At 35.7% G+C, this 9,766-nt stretch overlaps 1 protein-coding gene across 3 annotated transcripts in view; it reads left to right on the top strand.

Annotated features, from left to right (window-relative positions):
- Positions 1-583: 583 nt before the first annotated feature.
- Positions 584-9,766, top strand: part of LOC145265512 (uncharacterized) — a 141,063-nt gene continuing 131,880 nt past the window's right edge. For 2 of the 3 annotated variants that reach the window (XM_080121413.1, XM_080121415.1), the window contains exon 1: positions 584-1,154. The gene's annotated coding sequence lies outside the window, so the exon portion shown is untranslated. The remainder of the gene's footprint in view (positions 1,155-9,766) is intronic. The other variant, XM_080121417.1, reaches the window with a different exon arrangement.

Genomic DNA, 9,766 nt, shown 5'->3' with positions numbered 1-9,766 from the left:
ATACACCTACGGGTCAGGGCAGGCACCTGGTAGCGGGCGAACACAAGCACACATGCACGTGAACATCCGCATACACACATACGTAATGCACACACGTATGGGTATCTGCTCACAAGTACGCACACTGATGCACACACACACATACACTGACGCACACATACACTAACGCACACTTACGCCATCCGAACATACATTTATACAAATACGCAAGCATACAATACGCACACTTATGAACAGGCGCCCGTCCACATATACACATAACAGATGAGCGTGTGGACAGAGCATGCGCATACATACATACATACATACATACATACATACATACATAGAAATACATAAATACACACATACATACCTACATACTCATGAATAAACACACTCATAGATATCTACAAGCATGCACATATATATATTGAGAGAGAGCGTGGGACGCTGATAAAAAGGAGACACTGCCCCTCCTCTCCGCCCTGGACATAGCCCGCCCCTAAGTCTGTTAATTTTCGCATTATTGTGCTTATTCGACCGACACCCACATGCAACCCGCCCTTCCGTTCATATAGGCGTAGAAGACCCACGTTTTTTTTTCTCATTATAAATAGCGGGAAAACAGAAGCGTTCGTTCATTGAAAACTTTGTTGTAGGATCGACCTCAACAATCAACGTCTATAAGCGCCAGGAAAACACGAACAACAAACGCAGGGGGAAAAGACATTGAAAAGCCGCGCTTTAAATTGTTACGAACGGCGCGCGAAAGAAAGAAAAAAATCGAAAGAGAGGTAGAGAGATATATAGATATAAATCAACAGGTTGGCGTTTTGTCTTTCTCTCTTTCTGCTGCTTTATAGCAAATAGCCGCTACTAAATAATAATAAAAAAAACAAAAAACAAAAACAAAAAAATTTTTTAAAAAACAAAAAAAAAAAGAAGGTAATTTTGGTTGCATTGTTATCGCTAAAGAGCGTCTATTATCTATTATCGCTGGCATCGGCGAACACAAGAACACAGAAGCAAAGCACATCGATTGCAGACCGAAACAACTACCTGAAGAAAGTGACGACGGAGAAGCCAGCAAAGTCATAAAAAAAAGTCCACATTTCGCCAAGCAAAAGTCTTTGCATTCACAGAGAACGAATTTTCCCGCCACAACTTTAAAGGTAAGTAATTTAAAATATATATCGATTTCTGATGCTGGTGTGTACAAAAAGAATCCCAAATTCCAGGCTTCGGAAAATTTAGGTCGCATGGTATTAGCTGACCGGTGCCACATCAAATGACGTAGCCGCGTTTTTAAAAAATTTTTTTTTTATTTAGTTTTTATTTTTTTATTTATTCACGCGGTTTTTCAATTTTCCTTACCCGAAAGATTTTCCACAATAATTTTACATCTATCTGCAGGAGTTACCGTTAATAAAAAGATTAATTTTGAGAGAAATGTGTCAGCAAATTATATAGGTTGTCAGTTGAGGATACGTCTTTGGCAATCAGTCTAACATTCTTGATCATTTTTAAGTAGGGGATGTTCTTGCATCTGTCGAGCTGATGTGTGATTCCAGGTAGTTCTAGGATGTCCACCCTCTCAGGTCGTTACTCCTCGTCTTTCGGGTGGAGTGAGTATATTGCTTACTCCCGAGGTGCCTCTAGCTAAAAATGCTGACAGGGCTGCCCATGCAATTTTAAAAGGTCAAATAGCTCACTTGACTCTCCTCACCTCCCGATATGGTGTTACATCTTCTTGCTGTGTGAAAGTAATAAATATCTATTATTAATAAGAAACGCCCGTTTTTTCTTAGTTCATACCTAAAGCAAAGTTAATACCCAAAGAGTGCTCAATGCAGGACAGAGCTGGTATATAGTCTTCTTTATTATACAAACATCATTGGTTGCATATATGCGTACACGTTTCAGTGGAATCCCAGTTCAAGGACAACACTTTATCAGACCAATTTCGATTCTTTTTTGGTCCCTGAATTGTGACTCCATTGAAACATGTATGCGCATATGTAACCAATAATGTTTGTAGAATTAACAGACTATATATATATCTATAATATAAAGCTGAATGTATGTGTGTGTGTGTGTGTGTCTGGTCACGAATAGGCTCCTATATGGTTGACTATTTTAAAAAACTGATTACATATAATGATAGAAGATGTATCGAGACACAGGAATGGGTATGTTTGATCTGGCAGAACGGTGGTTCATTAAAATTGTGGGGTATGCGTTCATACCTGGTCCACAAAGTCTGGAAAAAAAATTAAAAAATTAAAAAAAAAAAACGTTTACAAGTGTTTTTGATATAGATGTACATAAGAATACTTTGATAAGTATATTTTAACTTAAATAGGGATGGTATAATAAAATTGCCGGGTCTGCGTTCGCGCCTGGCCTCCATAGAATGGAAATAGGCACAAATTTTAATAAAGACTTTTCATATCTATCTGCGTAAGTATACTTTGATAATTATGTTTCAGTTTGAAGAAATATGGTATTATAAAATGATGGGGTGTTCGTTCGCACCTGACCTCCATAGAATGGAAATATGTCACAAAGTTTAACAAGGTTTTTTAATATAAAACCACTGAATATTGTGATAAGTGTTTCAGTGTGAGCAAGTATGGTATAATAAATTATGGGGTTTATCTATTTTATTTTTACTTTCATGGTTTTGATACCCCCAAATTCAACCCAAATTTACAACCCTTCCTTTTCCTAACCTATCATACTTTCATAAATCAGAGTCCATTTTCTGTAGGCTGTTTTTGAACCCAGTCAACGACGGGTACTTTTGCTAGTATATATATAATCATTTACTAAAGTAATTATTAAATATCTACAGACACTAGTGTTTCATCCTTTCGGGAATCATCAGTGCAGGGTGTCACGATTAACGCCAGTCGAGAGATTCGAAGTCATGTCTGGCGTCATTAGCAAGTACCCGAACCATTCGGCTACCGTCAACCGCGAGAGATACCGTTGAAATTAAACAGCTATTCTCATTAAATGCCTTTAACGCCAGTCAGAGTGGTCTAATCATTATATGATGATCTGCGCGTATGAGCTAAGTTTACTGACTTTATTACAACTGAAAGTGCTCAACAATAAGAAACAAGTTTCTTAAAGGGTCTGACATTATTATTTACTATAATAATTATTGAATAGGCCCCCCACATATATATATATATATATGTGTGTGTGTGTGTGTTTGTGTGTGTGTGTGTGTGTGTGTGTGTGTGTTTGTGTGTGTGTGCAGGGAGACCAGACGTTGTCCTGGGTTGAATGAGGATCAATAAATGTTCAAATCTTTCAGACATTTACTGTTATTGAAATTTGTGAAATAGTCCATTTTTTAATCAGGTTGATTGATTGCCTGCTCTAGTTGGGGACCTCCCTCCTCGCAGTGTACCAGGAGGAAGATTCACATGCTTCCCCACAAGGACTTAGTTCACAATACATTGTAGACTACATTGCACTGTAGAGAATCTACCGCTGATAAAATAAGCTGTAAATAATGGCGTCACTTAAAGTTTAAAATGCAAAAGTCAAGTATTATGGTTCAGTTGTGCTCCAAACAGAAAAATTCATTTAGAACGTACCCCGGTATTGTCAATGAATTAACTGTTTATTTTATGAAATTCGTTTTTCGTAATCACTTGAATTAAGTTAAGCGTAAAAATCGAGTATCATAGTTCAATTGTGCATGAAAAAAACAAAACAAAAAACAAAACAAAACAAAAAAACATTCATTTTGAACGCGCACCTGTTTTATAAAAGATTTTACAGTTGATTTTATAGGCTGGGCTTTTCTGCCCGTGTAGTGATAAAAATGCACTTATGATATAATGTTGCATAAAAGTTGTAACTTGGGTCAAAATCGAATTGCCTTCTTAAATAGAGTTTTTCGATTATCGATTTTTAATACCGATCAGTGCGCACGCGTGCTATGAGTTTATTGGAATAAAATCCATTAAAGTGCTGTTAAAACAGCCACACAAATGCAACATTGCAGCGAGGTTGCAGGACCTATTAGATTGGTTCTCGCCAGATCACCGAAGTTAAGCAACGTTGAGCCTGGCCAGTACCTGATGGAAGGCTAGGCGATGTATGTACCTTCTGGGAAGGTTGGGCGTGGGACCAGCAGCCTCACCCCGAAAAAAACAAACACTCTTCGCTACAAAAGCATCTATAAATAGATGGCCTATGTCCCTCCAAGGGCTCAAGGCTATGGATGAATGGGAGATTTGATTGGAGACTATTTGCGATGCCTGTCTAAGGGTCAGAGAGTAGTGGTAGATGCGCCAGCCCAGATGTGGCAACAATACTCTATGCATGGGTGAAATTGTGGCTTTGTAAAGATATAGAATACTCTCTGTTGTGAGTAATTTTCTAGCACGGTAGAGGGAGCCCACCTTCTTTGCAACAGCCTTGCCAATATCGTCACTCTGTTTAATACATTAAAGACTGAAAGTCGTTTTCTAAGATGTCTGCTATTGCTTTGGATATGTGTACATTCGTCTTGCCTTAATGTCTATTTTAGAGCTTGCCGCCATCTTAAGAAACTGATTGCGTTCAATATGGCATAATCAAGTTAGCCCACCGAGTCTCGTCAGATCACCGAAGTTTAAAAAAAAAAAAAAAATTAAATCTATTTTCACCCCAAACAAGGCACAGTGCCACCTTAATGTAGGGGGCTGCTATCGGGGGCATGAATTGCAAGGATACTATGTAGGGAGTTGAGCAGCAAGACGTCCGTTTAAACTGCACTTGAACTTCTGCATGTCAGTACAGTTGGGAAAGCAGGAATCTGGAAGGGAGTTCCAAAGTCTAGCAGTTTTGAGGAAGAGACTATTAGAGTCGAGGACTTTCTTACATCTAGGGATCTCTACTGTGTAGGGGTGGGATTAAGCAACGATAAATTTGTCTAGTACCAGATGGGTGGCTATTTGGGAATACTAGGCGCTGTAGGTGTTCTAGGCTTATCTCAACATTATTTCCAGTCGTTCCGAACCTCTACTTGCTACTGGAATTAAACAATACCGACTGAGGAGAGGTGTAGTTGGTGATTGCGCAACTCTTGCCACAATAATTTCACACGCAAGCACCCTTACACTGGATATCCATAGTCTGTTGAGACTGAATGGAGAAGATATGATTTCTTGATTGCGTTCAACTTATGTTCGCCGTAACATTATTTGGGTAACCTAGGATCTGATTTGAAACATGATCCATTACTTGTTGAGATGAGGTATGCACTCTCTCGATACTAAGAGAGAGTTTTTTTTTTATATTAGGTAAAATGTGGGAAAGAAAGGCAAAAATAAATTACATTCTTTTTTTTTACTCTTTTACAACCCAAACAAGGCTTATCCTTACATGGACGTAAAACGCCTAAAGTTATTGTAGCAAGGACCGCGCAATGTCCAACCACACCTCTATAATAACGCTGAGATAGGCGGAGAACTCATAAACGTCTACTATTCCTAAATGTTCACCCATCTACTACTGACCAGGTGCATTAACAGTTAAATGCATAGCGATACTTTTTCCACAGGAATTACCACTTATCAAGGCCCGGAGGCTACTCGAGGATAAGGGTTAATGAGTATACATTAGTCGATGTGATTATAGCGTAGTAAACATAAGTAGTGGGAGTTTTGTAAATTGGATTACTTAGGGGGGGACGGTTCATTAAGAACTTGTTTACATTGGACTTGAAGACAATATATATATATATATATATATATATATATATATATATATATATATATATATAGTACGACTTATCGGTCAGCATATAAATGTTGTAACAATGTATTATCATTAGGGCTGTGACAACAGCATATTCTTTTCATTGTTTTGACGCCAAGTTCAAACCCAGTTCATTCCACCGAAACACTTTCACTTAGAGATGTTGGCTACCTTCACGTGATCCTTCCCATAAGTACCTGATATCTTTCTGGAAAGAATTCTAACTAGAAAGATACCGGAAAAACGAATGCCAACAATAAAATAATCTGATTCATACAAAATGAATAAATGATGCTCATTACACAACAACATTTATGACCGAACCTAACCGTTTGTAAGTGTGCATTTAGGTCAAATAAAACCGGCTATTTTAACCAAATGAATAACTTTGAAAGTTTTTTTTCCACCTATTCTAACATAAAAGAACGGCTATGTTTATTATTTATTTTGAGAATTTTATTTACTTAACTCTTCAGGCCATCAAGCTATGCAGGGACGGTGGTGGTTGAGTGTTCGGTCCTTTTCGCCTGTGTGATTCGTAGCATATTCTTTTCATTGTTTTGACTCTTGAGTATATATCCGTTCATATCTTATATGTTTTTATATAGACAGATGTGGTTCTCGGTTGATTACGTGTGTCTAACTGTGTCGGATATATACCCGAGAGTCAAAAAAATGAAAAGACTATTCCGTTGTCACAGCCTTAATTATCATACTAAAAGTCAGAATTTGTTTGTCAATATCTCAAATTTTGACGTCATGACGTCATTTCTCGCATAATTTTCAAACTTAACGTCCGCGGCTAGAACGTTTTGGTTTCAATTCTAACTAATGGCACCCGCGTCAGATTTTTTTTTTTGTTTTTAAGAACTGTTACAATCACTACTATATATTAGGTACAATATAATAATCAATAGAGAAGTGTCTCTATAATAATAAAGACGAAATCTGCACTCATTAAAATATCAATTTAAGTGTACCTTACGACCGGACAACGCCGAGTGGCTTTCTGGTAATAATATAATATTGCAGTGAATGAAAATTTAATACCTGATAAGAATCTGGTGGTTCATTATTACAAAGAGTTCCTGGTCTCACATACATGATTTTTGTTTTGTATTTTTTTTCGAACTCATAAACGTTTGCAATAGGCTTAAAATTGAATAATGTTTTAGAAACACTTAATAATTCATTGTTTTTTCCTTCTAATGGTAGAACTTTAAGAATTCATGGTTAAAAGTTTTTTTTTTGTATATAAACTATTATTTGTTGTAATATTTGAACACTAGCGGGACCTGTGGAAATTCCATTGCGAATTCTTTCATATATAATGTATTGATGTAGACATTCTGTAAATGTTCAGCGTAAATGGAGACGCCCCGATATTACTGTAGCTCTTTTGTTAAAACTGCAAAAGTATTTATCTAAGCTAGCAGAGATGCCCAGCGTAGCCCGGTCGTAAAGTACGCTTAAATATGATATTTTCATTTATGCAGATTTCGTATATATTATTGCATAGTAAATTTTCGAGCGATTGTTATATATTATAAAGTTGTGATTGAATATATATATATATATATATATATATTGTTATGTATTATAAAGTTGTGATTTATATATATATATATATATATATATATATATAAGTGAACATGTCTGTGTGTCTGTCTGTGTGTCTGTGTACATTTCCCTACGCAATAACTCTGTCAATTTTTAGTCTACAGACTCGACATTTGATATATAGGGTATTGAGATTTGGGAAAATCTATGTGATCCGTTTTCGGCCAGACATTTGGCTGTTAAGGGGTCAAAGTTCAACGATTTGACTTTTGAGAACTCTACCAAACTCCTCCGACAATTTTGGGTCTAAACACTTGAAATTTTAGATATAGGTTCCTCGGACAGGGATCTAACTTGATAACTTGAGTTGAGCCCAAAACAATAAATGTTAAGAGATCATAATAGGGGTCAGAGTTAAAAAAAATTGCCCTTTTTTTGCTCAACATACACCTCCAAATACCCGGGCAACGCCGGGCTGAAATGCTAGTATATATTGTAACAGCCAAAAAGAATTAGAGGAATTTGTTTAAATTATCGGGATAATGCGAAGCTCAACAATTTATGTCTCATTAAGAATATGTATACACGAGTCTATAAACACTTAACGTTTCATTCTTTATCATAGAGATAATTCCCTTTTTTTTCTCTCTCTGTCTCTTACTTTTTATTAAACTCTCTGTCCCCCTAACTTTTACCCTTTCCTGACGCGCGACTTGTTACGTCAACGAACATATTTGCAAACCCTTTTTTTTTGACACGCAGAAATGAGTTTATAAACAGACTCCCTCCCACCCACTAACACAATTCACTGTTCCAGTAAAATTACGACCCACTTTAATCATTTCAAATTTATATCGTCTATAAATCCAGCTGTAGCACTTTTTGGACAATTTTCCAAAAAAGTTCGAATTCGACATCTCCATTTTTTTATCCTTCTTTTCTAGAGAGCTCGCAACTTTTATAGTTTTTTTTTCTTTTTTTTTTTTTTTTTTTGAAGAGCTCAGTCATGTCTTTTTTCCATGGCGTCGAATGGTTCAGGGTTGCCTGATGAAGTCTTATTGACTGAAACGGATGGCTGTTTGTAGCAACTAAATGTAATTAAATAATAATACACACACACACACACACACACACACACACACACACACACACACACACACACACACACATATATATGGGAACAGCCCAAAAAAAAAGAACTAGAGGGATTTTTAAATTATCGGGATACTACAAAGCTCAACAATTGAGGTGGAACTTATATAGAAGATGAGAAGCATTAGGCTTCGAAATGCCTAGGGATAAAGCGCATACTTATCCTACACCCATAATTGGTATAATCCACCATTGAATCAGCGATTAAATTTATATCTATTAGCATATATCTATTAGTATATATATATATATATATATATATATATATATATATATATATATACTAATAGATATAAATTATCTATTATATATATATATATATATATATATGTATGTATGTATGTATGTATGTATATGAAAGAAGATAATTAAAAAACCGCAATATAATAATATATACTAATGGATATAAATTTAATTGTAGATATTTAATAATTATTATACTATTTAATAATCATTATACTATTTAATAATCATTATACTATTTAATAATTATTAAAGTAAATAATTATGTCAGCCCCTTTAAGTAATAGTTGAAATAAAGTCTGTCAATTTAGCTCGAATGCACAAATCATGATATTATAATCACTTTGACGGACGTTATGACATTTAAAAATAAGTATCTAAATGTCAACGATATTTCTCGCGTTAACGTTGGCCGTGTGAATTTGGTCCTCGCTAATGGAGTCAGAGATGGATTCGTTGCCGGGTTCGAATTTCCCGACCGGCGGTAATCGTGACACTCTACGAAAGGATTGGACACAAGTGTCTGTAAATATTTAATGATTATTATATATATATATATATATATATATATATATATATACTAGCATTTCCGCCCGGCGTTGCCCGGGTATTTGGAGGTGTATGTTGAGCAGAAATAAAAACCGGTCAATTTTTTAAAACTTTGACCCCTATTATGATCCCTTAAAATTTATTGTTTTAGGCTCGAAGTTATTAAGTTAGATCCATGTCCAAGGAACCTATATCTAAAATTTCAAGTGTTTAGACCGAAAATTGTCGGAGGAGTTTGGTAGAGTTCTCAAAGGTCAAATCGTTGAACTTTGACCCGTAAATCGCCAAATTTCTGGCCGAAACTCGGTCACAGCGATTTTCCCAAATCTCAGTACCCTGTATATCAAATTTCGAGTCTGTAGACTAAAAATTGACAGAATTATTGCATAGGGAAATGTACACAGACAGACACATAGACAGACACTTTCACTTATATATATATATATATATATATATATATATATATACTGCGTGTCAAATTATTAACGAGATAACATTTTTCTACCAGTTTCAGAAA

Source organism: Euprymna scolopes, chromosome 40 (assembly GCF_053919585.1).
Source record: "Euprymna scolopes isolate OS-2025 chromosome 40, ASM5391958v1, whole genome shotgun sequence".
NCBI lineage: Eukaryota > Metazoa > Mollusca > Cephalopoda > Sepiida > Sepiolidae > Euprymna > Euprymna scolopes.
Note: the sequence above shows the minus strand (reverse complement) of the source record. Positions and strands in the feature narration are given on the sequence as shown.